Source organism: Elephas maximus, chromosome 16 (genome assembly GCF_024166365.1).
Source record: "Elephas maximus indicus isolate mEleMax1 chromosome 16, mEleMax1 primary haplotype, whole genome shotgun sequence".
NCBI classification, from domain to species: Eukaryota; Metazoa; Chordata; class Mammalia; order Proboscidea; family Elephantidae; genus Elephas; species Elephas maximus.
Genome location: NC_064834.1, coordinates 10,380,697 through 10,405,599, shown reverse-complemented (window position 1 = coordinate 10,405,599; position 24,903 = coordinate 10,380,697). Strand labels below are relative to the sequence as shown.

At 40.3% G+C, this 24,903-nt stretch overlaps 1 protein-coding gene across 12 annotated transcripts in view; it reads right to left on the bottom strand.

The window, feature by feature from the left end:
* KCNMA1 (potassium calcium-activated channel subfamily M alpha 1) overlaps nucleotides 1-24,903 on the bottom strand; it is a 916,342-nt gene that overhangs the window by 28,075 nt on the left and 863,364 nt on the right. The window lies entirely within an intron of this gene.

Genomic DNA, 24,903 nt, shown 5'->3' with positions numbered 1-24,903 from the left:
GTCTGGTCTTCAGTGATTAGTGTTCAATGGGTCAAATCTATTCTTGAGATGGTCTCTAAATTCATGTGGGATATACTCAATGTCGTACTTTGGCTCTTATGGAATTGTTCTAATTTTCTTCAGTTTCAACTTGAACTTGCATATGAGCAATTGATGGTCTGTTTGGCAGTCAGCCCCTGACCTTGTTATGACTGATGATATTGAGCTTTTCCATTGTCTCTTTCCAAAGATGTAGTCAATTTGATGTGATAGTTAAGTTTAAACAACACAGAAAAAGGTTTAAAGAGTTTCTTTAAAAAAAAAAAAAAATTCTGTGAAGAACACAAGGTAAATATGAGCCCAACAGACAGAAAGGACCACATAAACCAGAAGCTTCATCAGCCTGAGACCGGAAGAACTAGATGGTGCCCAGCTACCACTGATGACTGCCCTGACAGGGAACACAACAGAGAATCCCTGATGGAGCAGGAAAACAGTGGGATGCAGATCTCAAATTCTCATAAAAACACCAGGCTTGATGTTCTGACTGAGACTGGAGGGACCCTGGTGGTCATGGTCCCTGGACCCTTTGATAGCCCAAGATTGGAGCCACTCCCAAAACCAAACTATACGGACAGGGATTGGCCTACTATAAGATAGACAATGACGCTGGTGAAGACTGAACTTCGTGGCTCAAGTAGACACATGAAACTATGTGGGCGAATCCTGTCTGGTGGCAAGATGAGAAGGAAGAGGGGGATAGGAGCTAGATGAATGGACACGGGAATACAGGGTGGAGAGGAGGAATGTGCTGTCTCATTAAGAGGAGAGCAGCTAGGAGTACACAGCAAGTGTGTATAACTTTTTGTATGAGAGACTGACTTGATTTGCAAACTTTCACCTAAAGTAAAATAAAAAAAAAATTATGCTGGTAGATATTAAGGAAACACTACAAAGTTAAAATTGTGAACAAAATTCAAGCAGGTAAAAACAAACAATAACCTGTCATGAGCTGAACACCTGTAATAGGTGCATACTTGAATTTAAAATACTAAATGAAGATGAACAATAATTTAAAACAGTGCCAGAAAGGGAAAAAACAAAGTTCAAAATGAGGCTGGTCTCAGACTTTTCTAGAAGTCATTGACATAAAAGTAAGGCCAACTGATTTTTGAAAAGAAGCATTCCAAAAATTCTACATACAACTAAAATGTCAGTATGAATAACTTTAAGTTTTTAAAAATTAAAAAAATGAACAGTTTTCAAAATACTGGTAGAAAGTGTTGAAACTAGTCAAATATAGTATTTAAGAAATTTATTGTGTATATTATTACAAGATTGAATGCAAAATAAAAAAAAAATTCTTAGTTGAACAAGAATGAAAATACAACCTTCCAAAACCTATGAGATGTAGCCAAGGCAGTGCTCAGAGGGAAATTCACATCAATAAATGCCTATGTTACAAAAGTAGAAAGATCCCAAATCAACAGCTTAACTCTACAACTTGAGGAATTGAAAAGGAAGAACAAACTAAGCCCAAAGCTACCAGGAGAAAAGAAATAATAAAGATCAGAGCAGAAATATATGAAATAGAGAAGAGAAAAACAATGAAGACAATGAAAACCAGAAGTTGGTTTTTTAAAAGATCAACAAAATTGACATGTCTTTAGCTCTTTTTTTTTTTAGTTAGTCTGGCAAAGAAAAAGAGAAGATGCAAATATATAAAATTAAAAATGAAAGTGGGGGCATTACAACTGATCATACAGAAATAAAAAGGATTGTAAGGAAAGACTATGCCAACAAATTCTCAGGCTTGTTAAGAGAACCAAAATCAAAATCAATACCAAACTCTGATAGCTTTAAAAGAGACCAACAGAAAAAAACAAAAACAGGCATAACAAAGTATATTTCAAGGGAAATTTTAAAAATATTACACTACACAAGTAAGCTTTATATTATTAACAGTTCAAACTTACAGTGAAGATATAACTTCTCTGGATAAAATAACTGAATTATTTATTATATATAAAGCAAAAATAATTAGTGGTAACAGTCAAATGACTATAGATTGAGAATGATAGGTGAAAAGTCTCCACTATTACTGTGTTTCTGTCTTTAACGACTCAAATAGACAAAATAAATAATAAAAAGAAAATTGAGGATTGAATAAGATTAACTGTGTAGATTTGTCCTAAACTTGGCAATGTTTTAAGATCGCTTCTAAAGAATCATTACAAAAAATGACCAATGTTCAAAGGATAAAATCTCAATACTTAAAGTATAAGCTGTAAATCTACATTTTAAAAATGAAATACAATGAAGCAGAAGCAAAAGTAAATATAATACAGATGGCCCAAGAGGGCAGCTTAGTCAGACACACCATGCCATCACCCCTTACAGCAAAGACCCTGAGAAACCAAGTGGAACAGATACATATGACAATCTTGGAACCCTGAGCATCAAAAGAAAAGATGAAGAATTAGGTGGAACACCAAGTGGAAGGAAAAAACTGAACAAAAACAGTGAACAAGGAGAGTTACGGGTCAGAGGTGCCCTGCCAGCCAACCCAGCACAGCATGACCATCTTGAGACAAAGCAAGCAGCAACCCCAGGTAAGGAGCACAGGAAGGCAACTTCATGGAAATTCCAATAGGAGACAGAGAAACTGTGTAAACAAACCCAGAGTGAAGCATAGTATGCAGGACGTGAACTGATCTAAGAAGGGAAAGTACACGAAGCTGCGAGAGAGCTCCAGGGATCCTGGCAACCATAGAGCAGGGAGGGATCCAGGAACCAGAGACAGGACAACTCACCAGCAGCGGTCCGTGACCATTAGGGTGGGTGATGCCCACGGAGCAGGAGATCCATAGAGTATCAGCAGGAGGTCCCCAAACCGACTAGACTCCAAGCAGCCTCCCCCCACATTTGGTTGGGGTCAGGTTGCTATTCCCAGCTGCAGCCTATGGGGAATGCCTTGGCACACACACCCAGTGACTAAAGGGGTACAATCTCCCACCCCCGCTGTTCCAGTGATCAGCAGCATATGCCCCCCTCCCTGCGCTCCACCCACTCAGAGACTGTGGTATAAGCCACATCTTTCCTGCTCTGCCTGTGACTGGGGATGCACATCAGCCCTGCTCCCCATACCCCACCACACCACCCACCCAGTAAGCAGCATTGTGCACACCTGTGCTGTCAGGCCGATGGCCAGTGGTGGTGTGCTTTCATCTTGTCTGTCACCCTCCACTGCCCTACCCACCCAGCAAGTGGCAGTGCCCACTCTGCCTGCCCCTCCCTCCAGCTCCTCCACCACCACCCGCCCACCCAGTGGTAGGTGGTGAGCACTCCCCTGCTGCCATACCAATGATCAGTGGAACATGCCTACCCCATCTGCCCTAAAAAATCAAAACAAAACAAAAATATCAGGAAAAAAACAAGTATACAATCAAAAAATATATAAATAAATAAAATAACACCTTAATGCCTCAGAGACAGCAAACAGTAACAAATCATATGAAGAAACAGGATAAGACGGCTCAAACAAGTGAGCAAAATAAAGGGGAAAAAAACCTTCCTGAGGAAGAAATGATAATAGAGGTCCCTGAGGAAGAATTCAAAAGTCTTATATTTAAGATTGTCAAAGAGATCAAGAAAAACACCCTAGAAGAATTCAGGAAAACAATACAAGAACAAAATGACAGACTAAATAGATAATAAGAAAGCATACAGAAACAATAACCAGAAATTCAGAAGATTAAACATAAAATATCAGAAAGGGAAAATACAATGGAAGGGCACAAGTAGAACTGAATCAATGGAAGAAAGCAACAGGGCAACAGGACAAATCAAAATTAGTATCACTAATGTTTTTGAGGAACAATCAGAAAAAAGAATAAAAAATGAAGAAAGCTTAAGAGTTATAGGGAATGCCATCAAGAGGAGTAATTTACATGTAATAGGAATTCCAGAAGAGGAAGGGAAAAAGTACAGAGAGAATTTTTGATGATATATTGGCAGAAAATTTCCCAAATATCATGAAAGACAAGAAGGTTTCCATCCAAGAAGTCCAATGAAACCCATACAGGATAGGTCACAAAAAAAAAAAAAAAATTCATCAAGATGTATCATAATCAAACTTTCCAAAACCAAAGACAAAAAAAAATCTGAAATTGTGAAAAATGAAACATTTACAAAACGGTACCAATAAGACTAAGTGCTGATTTCTTTTCAGAAACCATGTAGGCAAGAAGGCAATGGAAATGACATACATAAAATTCTGGAAGAAAAGAACTGCCAACCAAGAATCATATATCCAGCAAAGTTGTCTTTTGAAACTGATGTCAAAACTAAGACACTGCCAGATAAACAGAAATTAAAGGAATCTGTGAAAACCAGACCAGCCTTACAAGAAATGTTAAATACAGTGCTTTGGATAGAGAATCAAAAACATCAGACAACAATCTCAGATAAAGACACATGACAACATCACCCAGATAAAGATTTCACAAAAGTAAAATAAAGCTACAAAACTGACTATGGGGAACAAGAGATGTTAAGCTGTAAACAGCAATAACTTAAAAACAAAAAGGAGGAATAAAAGGTATAGTTACAGAACTTCCATACGGAGAGGAAGTCAAGGCAATTTCAAGATATAACAGACAGTCTTAATTTTAAGAGGATAAAGGTAAACCTTAAGGTAACCACAAAGAAAATCAATAAATCTACTCATCAAAATAAAAAAGAAAATCAAAAAAGACTTAGCAAACACAAAAATGACAATGATAGGAAAAAAAAAATCCATCTACAAAAAGAACTCAGTACAGAAAATTAAGAGGAACAAAGAAACCATTAACACCACAAACACACCAAAAAGTATAACAAAGCGACAGTAATGAATTTATACCCATCGTTAACCACACTGAATGTGAAAGGATTAAACACACCAGTCAAGAGATATAGAGGCCAGAATGGATTAAAAACTATGACTCATCAATATATTGCCTACAAGACAGACACCTTTAGACACAAAGACATAAATAAGTTAAAAATCATATAACAGAAACCAGTAACCAAAAGAGAGGAGTAGCAGCAATAATGATTTTGGATAAAATAGGCTCTAAGTCAAAATCCATTATAAAAAAACAATGACCAAGAGGACATAATGATAATAAATATTTATACATCCAATGACAGAGCTCCAAATACCTTAAATAAACTCCAACAAAATTAAAAAGAGAAATAGATAGTTTTACAATAGTAAGAGACTTTAACACACCACTTTTGATGATGGATAGGACAACTAGAAGGAAACTCAATAAAGATACAGAAGATCTAAATAACACAATCAACCAACTCAACCTCATAGATATATACAGAACGCACCACCCAACAGCAGCACAGTACGCATTTCTTCTCCAACGCACACGGATCATTCTCCAGAATAGACCATACTCTAGGCCACAAAGCAACCCTCAATTAAAAAATATTGACATAATACAGAGCATCTTCTCTGAGCATAACGTTATAAAACTAGAAATTAGGAACAAAGAGCAAGGAAAAAAATTAAACACATGGAAACTGAATAACACCTTACTTAAACTATTGGGTCATAAAAGAAATTTAAAATGAAATTAAAAAATAGTTAGAATTAAATGAAATAGTTAGAATTAAATGAAAATGAAGACACAACATACCAAAACCTCTAGGACACAGCAAATGCAGTGCTCAGACAAAAATTTATACCAATAAATGCACACATCAAAAAAGAAAGATCCAAAATCAATAACTTGGCCAGACAATTTGAACAAATTGAAAAGTAACAGCAACAGAAGTCCACAGTCACCAGAAGAAAGGAAATAATACACATCAGAGCAGAAATGAATGAAATAGAAAAACAACAGAATCAACAAAACTAGAAGTTGGTTCTTTCTGAGGATCAATAAGATTGACAAACCAATGAATTGACAAAGGAAAACAATGAGACGGCACAAATAACCAAAATAAGACATGAAACGGGTGACACTACAACAGAACTGAGATAAAGAGGATCATAAGGATATTATGAAAAACTGTACTCCAACAAACTGAAAACCTAGGAGAAATGGACAAATTTCTAGAAACACACTACCTCCCCTAAACTAACACAAATAGAGGTAAAAAATCTACATAGACCCATAACAAAAGAAGTTGAACATGTCATTAAAAAAACCTCCCAACAAAAAAATCCCCAGCCCAGAAGGCTTCATTGAAGAATTCTACCAAATATTCAGGAAAGTTGACACCAATTCTACTCAAACAAATTCTCCCTAATTCATTCTATGAAATCAGCATAACCCTGATACTGAAGCCAGGCAAAGATACCACAACAAAAAGAAGAAAAAATTACAGAACAGTATGCCTCATGAATACAGGCATAAAAATCCTCAACAAAATTCTAGCCTAAAAAATACAACAGCATATTAAAATAATAATACATCATAATCAGGTGGGAACCATACCAGGGATGCAAGGGTGGCTCAACATTAGAAAATCAATCAACGTAACACACCACATAAATAAAACAAAGGAAAAGAATCACATGATCATCTCAATGGACACAGAAAGGGCATGTGATAAAATCCAACACCCTTTCCTGATAAAAACTCTCAGCAAAATAGGAATAGATGGAAAATTCCTCAACATAATTATGTGCATATAGGCAACATAAACAGCGAACATTATTCTCAACAGAGAGAGATCGAAAGCATTCCCCTAGAGAACGGGAATGAGACAAGGATGCCCATTATCACACTCTTATTCAGTACGTACTGGAAGTCTTGGCCACAGCAATAAGGTAAGAAAGAGAAATATAAGTAGGTAAATTGGTAAAGAAAAGGTAAAACTATCCCTATGCACAGATGACATGATCCTATACATAGAAAATCTCAGAAATTCCAAAAGAAAGTTACTGGAACTAATAGAAGGGTTCAGCAAAGTGGCAGGGTCCAAGATCGACACACAAAAATCAGTTGGGTTTCTCTACACTAAAAAGGAAATTTCTGAAAAGGAAATCAAGAAAACAATATCATTTACAATAGCCCCCAAAAGGATAAAAGACCTAGGAGTAAATCTAACCAGGGACATAAAAGACTTATACAAGGAAAACTATAAAACATTACTACAAGGAACCAAAAGAGAACTACATAAATGGAAAAGCATCCCATGCTCATGAATTGGAAGACTTAATGTTTTGAAAAATATCAATACTACCTATAGATATAATGCAATCCCAATCCAAATCCCAATAACATTCTTTAACGAAATGGAAAAACTAATCTCCAACTTCATATGGAAAGGGAAGAGACCTGAATAGCTAAAGCAATAGTGAAAAAGAGGAACAAAGTAGGAGATCTCACACTTCCCAATCTCAGAACTTACTATACACTCAGTAATCAAAACAGCCTGGTACTTGTAAAATGACAGACACATAGACTAATGGAACAGAGCTGAGAACCCAGAAGTAAAGCCACACATCTATGGACATCTGATCTTCGACAAAGGGTCGAGGTCCATTCAATGGGGAAGAGAGGGTATCTTTAACAAATGGTGCTGGCAAAACTGGATATATATTTGCAGAAAAATGAAACAATATCCATACCTCAAACCATACACAACAACTAGCTCAAAATGGATCGAAGACCTAAAAGTTAAAGCTGAAACTGTAAAGTTCCTGGAAGATAACATAGGGACAAAGTTAGGGGTCCTAATTTTTGGCATAAATACAATATCAAACACAACTTAAAATGCACAAACAACAGAAGATAAACCAGATAACTGCAAAACTAAACTGCAAACCTCCTAAAAATCAACTACTTCCGCTCATCAAAGGCTACCAAAAGAGTAAAAAGAGAACCTAGAAACAGGGAAAAATTTTTGGTAATAACGTATCTGACAATCTAATCTAATCTCTAAAATATACAGAAAACTACAACTCAACAACAAAAAGAGAAATAATCCAATCAAAAATGGGCAAAGAATATGAACAGACATTTCACCAAAGAGGACATTCAGGTGACTGACAAACACATGAAGAGTTGCTCAAGATCACAAGCCACTGCTGTTGTTAGGTGTCGTCGAGTTGGTTCCGACTCATAGCAACCCTGTGTACAACAGGATGAAACACTGCCCAATCCTGCCCCATCCTCGTAATCGTTGTTATGCTTGAGCCCATTGTTGCAGCCTCTGTGCCAATCCATCTCATTGAGGTTCTTCCTCTTTTTTGCTGACTCTCTACCAAGCATAATGTCCTTTTCCAGGGACTAGTCCCTTCTGAAAACATGTCCAAAGTATGTCAAATGATGAAGTCTAGCTGTCTTTGCCTCTAAGGAGCATTCTGGGTGTACTTCTTTCAAGACAGTTTCGTTCACATTTGCCATTGGTCATTAGAAAGATGCAATCAAAACTATAATGAGATACTGTACTACCTTACCCCTGCAAAAAATGGCACTGATGAAAAAAACAGAAAACAACAAATGCTGGTGAGGTTATCGGGAGATTGGAACTCTTATATACTGCTGGTGGGATTGTAAAATGGTACGACCACTATGGAAAATGGTATGGTGCTTGCTCGAAAAGCTAGAAATAGAAATATGATCTGGCGATCCCACTCCTAAGTACAAATGCTAGAGATATAAGAGCGACATGAGTGGACCTACACACACCCATGTTCATTGCAGCGTTATTCACAATAGCAAAAAGTGGAAACCACCTTAGTGTGCATCAGTGGATGAATGGATAAACTGTGGTGCATACATACAATGGAATACTATGCGACAGTAAAGAATAACATGAGTTTGTGAAACGTCTTATAACATATGTCTTATAACATATACGAATCTGGATGATATTATGCTGAGTGAAATAAGTCAAACACAAAAGGACAAATATTGCACAATACCACTTTTATAAAAAGTCAAGAATAGGCACATACACAGAAAGCAACCTTCTCTGATTGTGAGCAGGGATGGGGGGCAGGCGGAATCACTTACTGGATAGTCCCAGTTGCTGTGGAGTTGATTCTGACTCATAGCAACCCTACAGGACGGAGTAGAACTGCCCCATAGGGTTTCCAAGGAGTGACCTGTGGATTCGAACTACCAACCTTTTGGTTAGCAGCTGAGTTCTTAACCACTATGTCACCAGGGCTCCAAAAAGAAAAAAAAAATTTTTCTACAGGTGTTAATTCTGGTAATGGGAAAAAAAAAAAAAAAAAAGCTATATATATTTTTTTTTTATATGGTGAATGCTATAACACATACAATTTTTCAATGACAGGAATAAAGCAAAAAATTTGTGAGTGGTTACATAGGTAGATATATATGCTATATGGGTGTGGGAAGGCATACAGGAGTACGTGTGTGTACGTCTATAGGTATATTTGTGGGTATATGTATGTATATGTTTGTATATGCTGAATATATATTCATATATACAATAAAGCACATAGGTTGCAGGTTATGGATACTTCCTAGACATATCCAAATATCTCATGGGATTGATTTACTGAGTTTGAAGGCTCAAGACCATAGTCTCATGGGGCAACTATGTCAATTGGCATAACGTAGTTCATAAAGATAATGTTCTCCATCCTAGTTTGGTGAGTAGCGTCTAGGGTTTTAAAAGATTGCAAGCATCCATCTAAGATACAACTATTGGTCACTTTGCATCTGGAGCAAAGGAGAGTGAAGGAAACCAACAACTCAAGGAAGAAATTAGTCCACAGGACTAATGGCTTACGCCAACCACAGCCTCTTCTCACCTGGGACCAGAAGAACTAGATGGTGTCCGGCTACCACTACTGACCATTCTGACCAAGCACACAATAGAAGGTCCCCATTAAAATGAGAGAAAAATACAGAATAAAACTCAGATTCATAAAAAAGACCAGACTTACTGGACTGATAGAGACTAGAGGAGCCCCGGAGACTATCACCCTAAGATACCCTTTTAACCTGGAACTGAAGGCATTCCTGGAGGAAACCTTTCAGCCAAATAATAGACTGGCCTATAAAATAAACAACGCCCCTGAGGAATGTGCTCCTTTAAACAATCAACTATACAAGACCAAATGGTCAATGTTTATCCAAGAGCAAAGATGAGAAGGCAAGGAGGGACACGGAAACTGGATGGATGGAAACAGGGCAGGTGGGGTGGAAACAGCGAGAGTGGTGACACATTGCAGGGACTGTAACCAATGTCATGAACAATTTGTGTATGAATGGTTGAACGGGAATCTAATTTGCTGTGTAAATTTCCACCTAAAACACAATAAAATATTAAAAAAAAGAAAGATACTGACTTGCAAAAAAAAGTAAATATCACAACACTTGGAAGTTTTTAAGAATGCTGTCCCCCCAAAAAATAATAGGTCAAGATGGAAATCAAACTTAGATATGATTTAAAAATAAATGACATTTAAAAACGTCACAGACTTCAAGGACTGAGCCCAAGGCTACAGAGATAAATTCAGAGCCTTAAATACTTTCATTATTAAGAACAAATTATAATAAATAAAGCTAAGTATTAAAAGAATTGCCTTTTATTATCCTTAATTTTTCCTAATAAAAGCAGGATTGAAATAATGGTGTATCAATTAATGATACAGCAAGGCGATATTTAGTGAATTGATAAGTCCAAGAACTGATTCTCTGAAAAAATAAAACAGAACATGTCTATGTCAAATATAAGTAAAAACAAAAACAAACAAAAAAACCCCCACAAAATTAGAAACAAGGACGAGAACTTAGCATCAGATATGTAAAAGAATTAACATTACTATCCTAGAAGCTCTAACACCATAGTCCCTGGATATGAACAAGAATAGCTGGCATTTTTAAGCAGAGAGCTAAGTAATTAATATCTACAGAAAGGGAAGATTATTAGAGAAAAATAAAAGAAATTCCATGTTGCTTAACATGTAGACATTATGTTATTTTTTAAATAAAAATCTTAAGTTTGATACATGCCTAATTATAGGTTCAATTGGGTTTTTTCTATAACTTGATACAATTATGCTAAATTTCCTCTGGAAAGGAGTCTTATGAACCTTGTCCCTCCAAGCATATAATTTTAAAGATTTCATAATTTTAGACATTGTAGATCATTTTTAAAGTTACCAGATCAATCAACCAGAATAGATCACTGAGAAATGTAGTCTAGTAGTTATAGGGCCTTAATACAGGATTTGACAAATACCATCCTTGGGCTAAATTCGCCCTGCCACCTATTTTCTTTTAAATAAAATTTTATTGGGACCCAGCCACACCCATTCATTTAGGTATTATCTATGGCTGTTTTGCTGCTCCAATGGCAGAGTTCAATAGTTGTGAAAGGGACTATACAGCTCTAAGAAGCCTAAAATATTTACTCTCTGGCTCTTTATAGAAAAAGTTTGTCAATCCCTTCCTTAATATGATAAAGAAAGACTCACAAACCATGGGGAAATGGGTGCTTATTCAACAAATGATTTGAGGGAAACTGACTCTATGATCTACAATATGGTAATGATTAAAAAATGACACACTCACATGGCTTACAATGCACAGACATTAATATCATTCTTTCATAGGACATAATGGCATGTTGTTGTTGCCAGTTGCTGTCAAGTTGATTCTGACTCATGGTGACCCCACGTGTGTACAGTAGAATGGCTGTGAACTTTCAGAAGCTGATCTCCAAGCCTGTCCTTCAAGGAGCCTCTGGATAAGTTTAAATCTTTAAACTTTCTTTTGGCTAGTAGTCTAGCACTTCACCATTTGCATCACCCAGGGACTCCATTTAATGGCATAATAATAAATAAATGATGCAATATTAAATTTTTTTTCAAAAGTAGGATACAAAAAACCACCACGATACTAAATCCATGTTAAAAACGTACACTTGAATAGATACATTTGTGTAAAAATCACTGTACACCAAAATTTCATTTGGTGGTTAACCCTTGGTGATAGAATTCTGGCTCATTTTCATTTCTTATAATTTTATATATTTCTATACTTCCTTCTGTGAAAACATATTTATTTTAATGTCCTGATAAAAATAAATGTTACAAAATAGTTAAAGGCAAAATACGAAGCCACAAACTGCTGAATGGAAGCATAGCTAGATATTTAGCTGATCTTGGGATACCTGACAGTTTTCTTCTTTGGCAAACATTTTAAAGCACAAAATCTGTAGAATTCACAAAAGAAAATATGTATTTACATGATTATATGCAAATTAAAAATGTACATACTTCAAAACTATCATAAACACAACGAAAGGGCCTCCTAGGGAAAGTGGTAAGCAAAAATGGCACTCAGTGCAGGCCTCAGTGTGACAAGACAGCGCTCAAACACCAATGATGGGAGCCTCCCCCAAACTGAGACCAGCACAACTAGATGGTGCCCAGCTACCACCACCGGCTGCTCTGACAGGGATCACAATAGAGGGTCCTGGACAGAGCTGGAGAAAAATGTAGAACAAAATTCTAAAGCACAAGAAAAGACCAGACTTACTGACCTGACCTGACAGAGACTGAAGAAACCCTGAAAGTATGGCCCCTGGACGCCCTTTCAGCTCAGTAATGAAGTCACTCCTGAGGTTTACCATTCAACCAAAGATTAGACAGGCCCATAAAACAAAACGACACTAAAGGGGTACACTAGCCCAGGGGTAAGGATGAGAAGGCAGGAGGGGACAGGAAAGCTGGTAATAGGGACAGGAAAGCTGGTAAAAGGGAGAGTGTTGACATGTCATAGGATTGGTAACCAATGTCACAGAACAATATCTGTACTGTTTAATGACAAGATCGTTTGTTCTATAAACCTTCATCTAAAGTACAAGAACAAAAACCGCCAGTGATGGGAGTGTGAATTGCTACAATTTTTTCTGGGGGATAACCTGGTAATTTGCATCAAAGCTTTAAAAAATTCACATTTATTATAAACCCAATAAATTCACCTCAGGGTAACAGGGGCTATTTGTTCAAAGATTTATGTAAAATGATGTTTATCACAGGGTTAATTACTATCATAATAAAAATTTGAAAAAGCTTAATGTCCAACAATAGAAGAATGGTAAAACAGATTATGGTACACCCATAGGATAGAATCTTATGAAGTCCTATAAAGGCTTTGCGAATTACAACATTCAAGAATATAATATGGTAAAATGTCGTGGACAAAATATTAACTGAAAAGGAAAGAAATAACTAAGATATTAAACTATGTAATTTTATATTTATTCATTTGGAAGTACATATACGAAAATATTAACCTGCTTATCTTTGAGTGTTGGGAATATGGAACATTTAATATTTCTTTTTTATATGTTTATGTGCTTTTCACACTTATACAATGAAACTTTCTAATTAAAAAAGAGCCAAACCTTAAAAAAAAAAAAAACAGCAAAACAAGGAACAAGAACCCATTGCAGAAGCCAGCACAACCTGTCCAAGGCAAGGTCATGGAGGCTCCACAGACACATCCAAACCCCCTGAGGGACCGAATTGCTGGGCGGAGGGCTGTGAGGACCATGGTCGGGGGGAACATCTAGCTCAATTGGCACAACATAGTTTATAAAGAAAATGTTCTACATTCTACTTTGGTGAGTAGCGTCTGGGGTCTTAAAAGTCTGTGGGCGGCCATCTAAGATACTCCACTGGTCTCTCCTCTTCAGGAGCAAGGGAGAATGGAGAAAACTAAAAATACAAGGGAAAGATTAGTCCAAAGGACTAATGGACCACAACTACCACAGCCTCCACCAGACTGAGTCTACTACAACTAGATGGTGCCTGGCTACTACCACTGACTGCTCTGACAGGGATCACAATAGAGGGTCCCAGATGGAGCTGGAGAAAAATGTGGAACAAAATTCTAACTCACAAAGACCAGACTTACTAGCCTGACAGAGACTGTAGAAACCCTGAGAATATGGCCCCTGGACACACTTTTAGCACAATAATGAAGTCACTCCTGAGGTTCACCCTTCAACCAAAGATTAGACAGGCCCATAAAACAAAATGAGACTAAAGGGGCACACCAGCCCAGGGGCAAGGACTCAAAGGCAAGAGGGGACAGGAAAGCTGGTAATAGGGAACCCAAGGTCAAGAAGGGAGAGTGTGGACATGTTGTGGGGCTGTTAACCAATGTCATAAAACAATATGTGTACTAACTGTTTAATGAAACACTAGTTTATTAAAAATAAATACATAAATAGACAACATGCAATCATGATGTGAAAGAAAAAGAACCATTGCAGAGATAAATCTAGATGGTCAGCATGGAGGATTCTTTTTCCTAAAGATTCGGCCTTGACCTGTTTCTCTTTCTGTGTTGAAATCAGTTACACTGAAAATGACATAATCTTCCTGACTCCTCGGTCAGTAACATTATTGAGCACCTTCTAAGCCCTGGGCCTTGGTTTGGCTTGAAATGGTATGCTAGTCATTTAAAAAGCATGTTTCACTTTCAAAACTGCCCATGAAGAGGTACAATTTCAGAGTTAATCACAGGGTTTCATAGGTGCCTGAAAAACGCCGGTACTGTTCATGCTCTAAACACCACCCACCCTGCCCCCTGGGCTGGCGCTGCAAGCCCAGATAGCTCTCCTTGACTTCTGCACACAGGCCTCAAGGAGCCTGTGGCCAGATTGGCTATTACAGAGGGTGGTCATGTATTTCTGTCAGCAGAGCAGTCTTGCTCCTGTTTTGACGCCCTCAACTTTCAGTTGCAGAGAGGCACTCTGAACAACATTGCTTATGGTGCGTTCTTTGTGATCTGAACGATCGGGTGGGAGGATGATGCTTTCCCCCCAAAAACGATGCTGAGTTGGTCATACTGGAGGGCACACATTTCTTCCCGCTATGAGGAGCACCACTTCACAGAGATACAAAAACAGAAATGAAACAGCTGCCATTGAGTCTACTCTCATGGAGACCCCCCTTGCGTCAGAGTAGAATTGTGACTCATATTTCAGAAGGAAATCACCAAGAGCCTTTCTTCCAAGGCATATCTGTGTGGACTCGAACCACCAACCTTTCAGTTAGCAGCTGAGCAGGTTAGCCATTTGTACCACCCAGGGACTCCTTCTTAGAACATACAGCAATCTGCAATTAAGCACCAAACCAGGGCTTTCTACATAGAAAGCGGCTGTTTCAACATCATAGGCCAAAACCAGTTGATAGGACTTCAGATGCCAATTATCAAGGTTTTCCTGTGGAGGATATACCAGCTAGGACAAACATCTCCACAACTCACCTGATCTAGAAGGCACAATTCTTTCCTCGGTTAAAGAAACACTAGAATTGAAGAAACAAAATTCTGAAGTGAGACTAGTAATATGTAGGTGTGATCCGTTGCCTCCTAGGCTTTTATATTGCTAGTCTTTTCCATGCCTTCTGATGACCTGTGTACACAATATCTGTGCTCAAAGCCTTGTCAGAGACTCTTGCATAGAACTTCCAAACCTTACAGGACTAGTCTCTAAGGATCTTTTGGGCAGAGGCCTTCCCCAGGGCTATTTCTGGGTCACCTGGGCTTTGGGGCACACAGAGAGCTGAGTGAAGGTCCTATTCATTGCCTAGAATCAAGAGACCTATGTAGTCTAAGGCTTGAAGTCCTCTTCTCAGTACCAAGTTCAGGCTTCCAATCCTGGTCGGGGAACGGTTCTTCTGAGCAGAGCATCATGGTACCCCTGGTTATATGTAGACTTCAGAACCCAGACAGCATGGTTTTAAATCCCTGGTTTGCCATCCAATAGGTAGGGCAATAGGAAAGTTGTCTAACGTTTCTATGCCTCAGAATCCTCATCCATATAATGGGGATTAAAAAAAAAGAACAATTTATAGAATAGGGTTAAATAAAATAACTGTGTAACTTCTGGTGATATACAACTGATACTCAATAATTAGTGTTGTTGTTAATTGCCATGGAGCCCACTCTGACTCATGGTGACCTTACGTGTAACAGAACAAAATGCTGCCTGGTCCTCTATTATCTTCACGATCATACATGAGGCCGTTGTTACAGCTATTGGGTAGGACCTTCCAACATAGGGGGCTCATCTTCCGACGCTGTATTCTCTTGTGATTCACCAGGTTTTCACTGGCTAATTTTTAAAAATATGTCGTTTGATTTCTTGACTGCTATTTCCATGGTCATTGTGGATCCAAGGACATCATACTTGTTAAAGCAGAGGGTCAGCAAAAAAGTGGAAAACCCTCAAAGAGATGGATTGACTTGGTGGCTGCAACAATAGGACTGGGTAGAGTTTTGTTCTCTTGTACAGACATAGGGTCACTGTGAGTCAGAACCAAGGCACCTAACAACAACAGAATAATTTTTGAAAGCAGATCACTAGGCCTTTCTCTCTGGTCTTAGTCTGGAAGCTCCACAGAAACCTGTTCACCATGGATGACCTCACTAGGGGAGTGTGTGGGGGTGCAGACTAGCCTCTGCCACTGTCGGGGGGGTGACACCGGAATGACTCCAGAGTCTGCGGCGGCGGCAGCAGTGGTGGGCAGGCTGGTTCCCCTGTGGGTGGCGCCAACAAGGCAGTGGCGTCACTAGAGTTAGTGTTACCCATCACCCAGTATGGTAGCTTGTCACCCCTCCCCATCACCAGTCACTACGGTTGGTGTCATCCACTGGGGTACCTCTTCACCACTTCCCACCCATGCCCGCCTCTCCCATACCCCTCCCCTCACCAGTCAAGGTGCGGTGGCCAGGCTGTAGCGTCTGCCTTTGGGTACAGAGGAGGGTCTCCACACCTTGGCCAACAGGAGACAGGAGGAGCTGCAGGGAAGCCGTGGGGGAAGAAGGCGGGGCATGGTGCTCAGCCCTGTGTGGGGGCGGGGTGGGGCCAGGCTGCTCCTCCCATGCTGGGGGTTCACCAACCATCCCACCCACCCCAGTGGGTGGGGTGGGGTGGGGTGAGGGGATGACACCATGAAGCCCTGGGTGATACCAACCCTAGTGACGCCATTGGGTGATTCCGCTGATGCTTGCATAGCTTCTACAATCATAGAAACCCACAAGCCACAATAGTGTGACAAATTGACAGCCTAGTGGTTGTAATAAGTGGTAGTTTTCTCAAAAGAACAACTGAACTAGCAACGTAACCCATTCAGAAAAGTCCGTTCTCCTTGTTGCTTTGTGTTACGATCTCTAATATCAGAGAGCTGGCCCAGATCACACTGTGGCCCCCTTGGCCCTGAGGTTTGATGATTCTCAGATTCTGCAAGTAGACCAAGTACTAGACATCTAAGAAGCCATGAAAGTTGGGGAAGGACCAAGTGACTCCAACCAGGAAAGCTGGACCCACAGCACCACCTAGTCCACTTGGCAGCGGCTCCTCTAGCTCGCCTGGGGGCTGCTCTCCAACGTGCTCAAGCATCTTCCTTTTTTATTTTTTTAAAGCATAATTACCAGAGCTTATGTTTCACAGTTAATGCTGTCAAGCCTTTTAAACTAATTGGTCTTTTATAGAAAATTTAACTGAAAATTAACACATCTTTTAATAACATTGCTTTAACTTTAATGGCACTTTGCCTTTCATTTATAATTGCTCTAAAATTGTCATTTTCCATGTCATAGCTGCCATTTTTCATATTTGCTAGTTTTCATGGTGTAGCTTTTTATTTTTAGTATTTTTCTTGCATGAGAGAAGTTTTTTTTTTTTTTTTTTTTCCTATCCAGAGCTGGCCTGGCATGAGGTTGTCAGCGGTGGGGTGCTCTGAGTCCAGCTGACCACACCACCACTGGTCACTCAGACACCAGCGCCGGCTCGTCTGCCTGAGAAGGGCCTGTGGACCGTCCAGCTCCTTGTGAGCAGTAGAAATGGAGGCATGTAAGAGGCAGGGCTGAGAAACAGAAAACCTCTTTGAGGAATAACTTGTTCATGGAGCTGGAATCACACGGTAGGTGTGGGCTGACAAGAAATGAGGGTAACACACTTTAGGGGTTCTTCCCTTCATGGAAGTGTGGTTAAGAGAGTAAAATGTGTGAGTCCTCCTTCCAGGAGGTCCCGTTTCTGGGCTCACTGAGACAAGCTCAGTTGTTTCTGGCACACATGGTTTGGGTCTGGTCTCTGATGCTGGAGAGAGAACACAAACAATTCTGGGTACACTTCCCTCATCTTTCCGCTTAGACCTTATCACTGTAAGATACGTGTGTGTGTGCTAACGTGTGTGTATGCACGCACATACATACTTATGTATACATGCACATAAAGGTGCTGTTGAGTTGATTCTGACTTATGGCGTGACCCCATGTGTGTCATAGCAGAACTGTGCTCCATACAATTTTCAGTGGCTGAGTTTTTGGAAATTGATCGCTGGGCTTTTCTTCTGAGGCCCCTCTGGATGGACTCAAACTGCCAACCTTTTGGTTAGCAGCCGGTACATTAACCTTCAGCACCACTCAAGGACTCATAAATACATATATCTAGTTTTTTGTTGTTGCATATGATCTTAAGAAAGATTTGCCTGCTCCTTGAAAAGATTTTCATGTTTGTTCTTAACTGATTACCTGAAGTGGTATGGGTTGTTAATAGCATTCCTATTTAACAGTTGGAAACCCTGGTGGCATAGTGGTTAAGTGCTACGGCTGCCAACCAAAGGGTTGGCAGTTCGAATCCTCCAGGCACTCCTTGGAAACTCTATGGGGCAGTTCTGCTCTGTCCTATAGGGTCGCTATGAGTCGGAATCAACTCGACGGCACTGGGTTTGGTTTGGTATTTAACAGTGAGATCCACCTGAGTCTCAGACAGTGGAGCGTATATGTGTGGGCTGCTGCTGGGCTGGACCACAAGCTATGCTCGTTAACTAGTGGCCTGGGCTATACTGTTCCTCCTCCATGTCACTGCCTTTGCTATGAAATAACAATTCCTGGGACATGCAGACATCTGCCCTGGGCGTTGTGGTGCAGCGGGCAAAGCAAAGCCAGATCTGGCATAGATTTGTTCATGTTGAAGCTTCTTTTGGGCTCCTGGGGGATTTGGCAGCTGGGGTCTCGCACCAAGATGGCATCTTCTGTTGAGCCTCCGATGCTTCTCGAATGTACTGCGCATTAGCAAAGGTGGCCTCTGGCTTTGTTCTGCTCTTTCTCTTTATATTCGATACTTTTTTTTTTCTTCAATATTAGGTAGGCCCTGCAAACTAGAAACTTCATGAAATCTTATTTTCTAAAAAAGTGATACCACTACCAACTTGTGTACATTGAATCTCACTAGTTCTTACATAGCAGGATAGCCCTTTTCCTTCCCAGAATGCTCCTTTAATTCTTCAATGCTCTTCTAGTACTGATGGTTCAGTGTGGTAGACATCTGTCTGGGAAAGCTCAAGGGGCTTGAGAATGGACAATGTGTGTACAGCCTTCTACCCAGAGGGTGAGTGAATGGCCATGGGCATTCTAATGCAGGCACACAAAGTTTGAAGCAGGAGGCTAGTGAGGCCAGTTCAGTGGGATGGGTTACAGGGAAAGGAAACAAATGAACTAGGGCTGGTGGCATGTAATAGGGAGTGGTGTAGACTGTGGCTAAAGGGAGCAGATGCTCAGCTCTAGCCAAGTGTTGCTTTGTGGGAACCTGAGAATCTCTTTTGTGACTCCACTCAAAAGGAACTGGAAATCCATATTTTATGCAAAGTCTTACAATTTTTAAATATTGGCAAGAAATTTGATTTAAAAATGAAGAACTCTGGGAAATGCAGAAGTTACCTGTGGAGTAGACGCAGCCTGCAGAGTGCCATTTTGGGACTTTTGTGATCGGTCATTCGTTAGAGATGAGATATTAGGCCAGGAACTCATACCAACGTATTGTGCTATTTCTCTTCTTTTCCTTAAATGAGTACATTGGGATGGGGTGTGGGACAGGAAAATAATCAGGGCTTATGCTGGGTGGTGCAAACGGTGACGTACTCAGCTACTAACTGAAAGGCTGGTGGCTGGAGTCCACCCAGAGGTACCTCTGCAGAAAGGGCTGGTGATCTACTTCCCAAAAACCCAGCTACTGAAAACCCTACAGGCACAGTTCTACTCTGGCACACAAGGGTTTGCCGTGATTTGGAATTGACTTAACAGCAACTAGTTTTTACCCTTCAGAAAGGAATTCACTGACAGGTTTGTCCTCCTGACCCACACACATGGAAAACAGTGGCACCATGAGGATACTCGTGGTATCCAGAAGAAGGTGTATCCTCTGCCCAAATCTAAAGTGTCCAACCCCAGACTTGGAGCTTGACTGGACGCTCACAGTGTGCCCGACGGCCTGCATCGTGCACACCCCTCTCCCGTTTCCACTACATTCCAAGCCCAGCGGCCTCCAGGGACTCCCTCAGACCAACCAAACCCAGCTTGTCACCCCTTTTTGGTCTTTGCCCTTGCTGATTCTTCTGCCTAGGAAAGCCGCCCCGACCCACCCTCAGATTTTTATGGGTCTCTCTCCTTCTGATTTCTCAGCTTCAGGTTCAAGGATATCTCCTGAGACAGTCCTTCCCTGAACACTCCGGCTAAGACAGGTCTCCACACCCATTCAAACACTATCCAATCATCCTATTTAATTTTCTTCAAATCAGTCATCCTTACCTGGGGTTCTTCTTATTCACTCATGTATTCGCTTACATAGCCACTATCCCTTAGACCACTAGAACGGACGTTTAAGGAACACGGCGGCAGGATGTTTGTCTCTCTTCTTTACTTCTGAATCTATAGCCTCAAGAACAGTTCCTGGCACATAGTAAGGTCTCTATAAATGATTGAATCATTAATGATAAAGATAATAAATATATACAGAGCTTGTCATGTGCTAAGCATTGCACTGATTATTTTTACAAACCTTAACTCATTTAATGATCTCAACAACCATATGAGGAATATACTACTATTATCCCCATTTTAAAGATGAGGAAACTGAGGCACAGAGAGGTCAGAGTCACACAGACAGTAACTGGATCATTCAAGTAGTCCAGCTGCTGAGTCCATGCCTTCCCTTCCTTTCCAGGGTCCAAACGGAGCTTAAATTGGAGATGGGGGTAGGGGGAGATGGTAAAGGTGGAAAAAAATCTGAATATTCAATGTGCTAGTTTCCGCTCTAAATACAGAGAGTCTTCCTTTCATCTTTTTATAAGCACCAAGCTGGTATCATCCTGAAAAATACATTTCTAAGTTGTGATCTTCTTAGAGGTGTAGCCCATAAGCATAACTGTTCCTTCTTATCATGAGTTTCTGCCGTTGATTTGCAGAGTAAAGCCACGGGGCCATGTCTGTAACGTTCCTATCTGTTTCAGGAATGCCTGTGATGAACCAAACATGATTCTTTTAACAAGTGAAGCAGTAAGCAGCAGGCGTTAGGAAGGACAATATTCAGTGAACGTTCAGGCACGTGATTAAATGGCAGTTTGGGAAGCAGTGCCAGAAAAAGGAGATCGCGGACGTCTGAAGAGGTTTGTGCGCGGATGTCGTGATGCTGCTTGTAAGCGACTGCCCGAGATGGAAGCTCACCTCTGACTCCTGCTGCTTGGAGGAATCTTACTTTCTCCATCTATATTCCTGCCAATCCTTTTAGTTACTCCTAGGTACCTTCTGGGAACCCTGGTGGTGTAGTGGTTAAGAGCTACGGCTGCTAACCAAAAGGTCAGCAGTTCAAAACCACCAGGCGCTCCTTGGAAACCCTATGGGGCAGTTCCACTCTGTCCTTAGGGTCACCATGAGTTGGAATCGACTCGAAGGCAATGAGTTTGGTTTTGGTTAGTTATCTTCTTGCAGTCCTTGGGTGGGTGGTACAAGTGGTTAGTACACTTGGCTGCTAACCAAAAGGTGTGAAGTTCAAGTCTACCCAGATGAACCTCAGAAGAAAGCCCTAGCAATCTATTTCCAAAAAACTATCCATTGAAAATCCTGTGGAGCACAATGGTACTCTACTCTGACACACATGGGGTCTCCATGAGTGGGTGTCGACTTGACAGCAGCGGATTTTGTTTAGTTACCTCCTAAGTACTTGACTAATCTCCAGCTGTTTCATAAATTAGGATTGGGGGTAGGATCTAAAGGAATCACAGCTGACATTTTATGAGACGGTCCAATTGTTTGTTGAGCCAGACCCAATTCAAGACCTCAGTATGGAACTTGTTCATCCTAGACAATGACCACAAAGCCTAGGATAATTTGATGAGCATTTTGATGAATGATTTGAAAAGTCATAATCCATGGGTCAGTTAAATATGCCTTGCCTCAACACTTACTGCAGATATATCCACATTTTCTTCCAAAAGATCAGAAGGTGTAGTTGAAGTGCCTCGCACAGCTCTGGGTCTTCAATAATTAATGCTGGTGGTGATCATTATGATGATGGTTTCCAGATTCCTGACATCCTTTTTCTTCAGGTAAGAACTCAGAAGAAATGCTGCTCTCAGAGCACTGCATCCACCCATGCACGCCTTAGCTACTCTCTCTAAAACATTTCCATTTGCATTTCAAAGGAGATTGGGTATTTTTTTTTTTTTTAATTTCAAACCAATTCACCTTGATTTCTCATCTGAGTTTCCTAGAGCTGGCTCCCCAGTGATGCCATAGATATCAGCCGGGCAACTCTAATTCAGATACGCCTCCACTACCATGCCATGGCCACCACGTGCTCCCTCTGCTGTGTAGATCTGAAGTTCTCTGGTGCTCAACACCAGTTTCGAACCCTGGAACCAGGGTTGGGTGCACGGCAAGCAAACTCTGCAGTCACTAGGGCTCCACATTTAGAAGGTCCCTGTGATGGTTAAGATTGTGTGTCAACTTGGCTGGGCCATGATTCTCAGTGTTTATATGTGATCACTCTCATGATGGAATCTGCTGTGAGTAGCCAATCAGTTGAAAGAGAGTGTGTTTGGGGGTGTGGCCTGCAGCCAAATATAAGCAGACATTCCGGTTTATTGCTCACTCTGGATCCTGCAGCTGCCGCCTGTTAATCTGACCTCCAGTTCCTGGGACTTGAGCTATCAGCTTATCTGCTGCTCTTGGAATTCACTGAACTTCTCAGCCTGTGAGTGGAGTTCTGCTCTCCAACCTGCCGGTCTTGGGTTCGCCAGCCCCTGTGGCTACGTGAATCGGGAGAGGCCTCTATCCTAATCCACAGACTTGGGACGTTCCAGCCTCTACAATCATGTGAGCTATTTCTTTGATATAAATCTCTCTCTATATATATTCATATGCTTTATTGGTTTTGCTTCTCTAGAGAACCCAGCCTAAGACAGTCCCCACACATGGTTCAATGCTTTGTTGTCACCATTTTGCAATTCGTCCTAATTTATGAACGAGAGCCCTTGCAAATTATGTAGCTGGGCCCGCTTGGACTATGCCAAATGTCTGATAAGCAATTTTATAAATTTAGGGTTGCTTTTTTATGAGTCGGAACTGACTCGATGGCACCTAACAACAACAACCAAAAATTTTTAACAGGGTACTTACTGTAAACATTTTAATCATCCCTTAGTGAGAACCGTCTTCTGAAATCTCTCTAATTAGGACCAGAAGTAAAATGGAATTCCTAAAGAGCTGAATTACAAAAGCAGTTTGAAACTAGAGTTGGAGCATATGAGTTCTGTTATGGAGAATGTGGCACTGTAATGAACACATAGCATAGCCTCCGTCATTCATTCTGGCACACTCAAGGAGTCTGCCCACACTGAGCCCAAACGTCACAAGCAGATGGAATGTCTCGATGCTCTGCTGTCGCCATTTGGAATTGTCAGGCCATCAGAGAGGTCATGAGCCCTAGGAAGTGTGCTCTTCTCTAGGGACCATTTTATCTCCTTCTTGGCTTGCAAAGCAATGGCAGGGCATGAAGCCCAGTCAACCTTAATTCAGATAAGTGTTGTATCATAATTATTTTTAAACCCATAATTCTGATTTTTAACTAAGATACACTTGCTGTTGGACCACGTTCAGGAATACAGAATAACCTAAATTAGTCTTAAGCTTTATGTTTTCTTCTTTCCTCAAATAGTGGTCCTTCTGAGATTAGCTTTAATGAATAGATGAGAATAATGCATAATTAGCATAGCAGTTGTTCAACGTGTTTAGGAGAATAACCTCCTTTAAGCATTTCAAGAAACTTGTGTGTATAAAAACTCTCTGAGCTCTGTTTATGGTTTTAATGTGCTCAATAAAACTCTTTCTCATGGATTCTCCAAAGGTCAGTTTTTATCCAGCTTGTGTCTGCATTTTCACAAATTGTTAATGTGAAGACTCCAAAATAAAGAGAGCCTTCTTTTTTTTTTTTTTTTTCTATATAATAAATAAAGACACTCGGAGGAACACTTCATGCCACCCAGGTTATGACCCATTCTGATGTCTCCCGTGCTTTTTGCAGTTAGAGATAGTTCCATTAAGCTGGCGACTATTTTTTAAAATTTTTATTTGTTTTGAGTCTCAAGTGAGAAAACAAATGCCTTGAATGATTGATGCATCTAAAGTTATAACACAACCCAACATGCTGTTGAACATAAAATGATACTCGTGAAGAATGTGCTTCTTAGTTCAAACAGATACATGAGACCAAATGGGTGGTTCCTGTCCGGAGGCAGGATAAGGAGGCTGACAGGGACAGGAACTGGCTGAACAGACACAAGAAACTTGGTGTGGAAAGGGGGAGTTTGCTGTCACATTATAGGAATTGCCACATAACAATATGTGTATAAATTTTTATATGAGAAATTAACTTGAGCTGTAAACTTTCACCTAAAGCACAATACATAAATAAATAAAACAAAAATCCTCACAACTGCACACACAAAAAAAAGATGCTGTCGATCCTTTGTCTACCCCCCAATTCCTCTTTGCCACCACCTGGTGCCTTCTCTGCAGCAGAGAACCAGCCAGGCACTGCCCTCCTACCTGGTCTTTTCCCAGGGTTGTGTGTCTC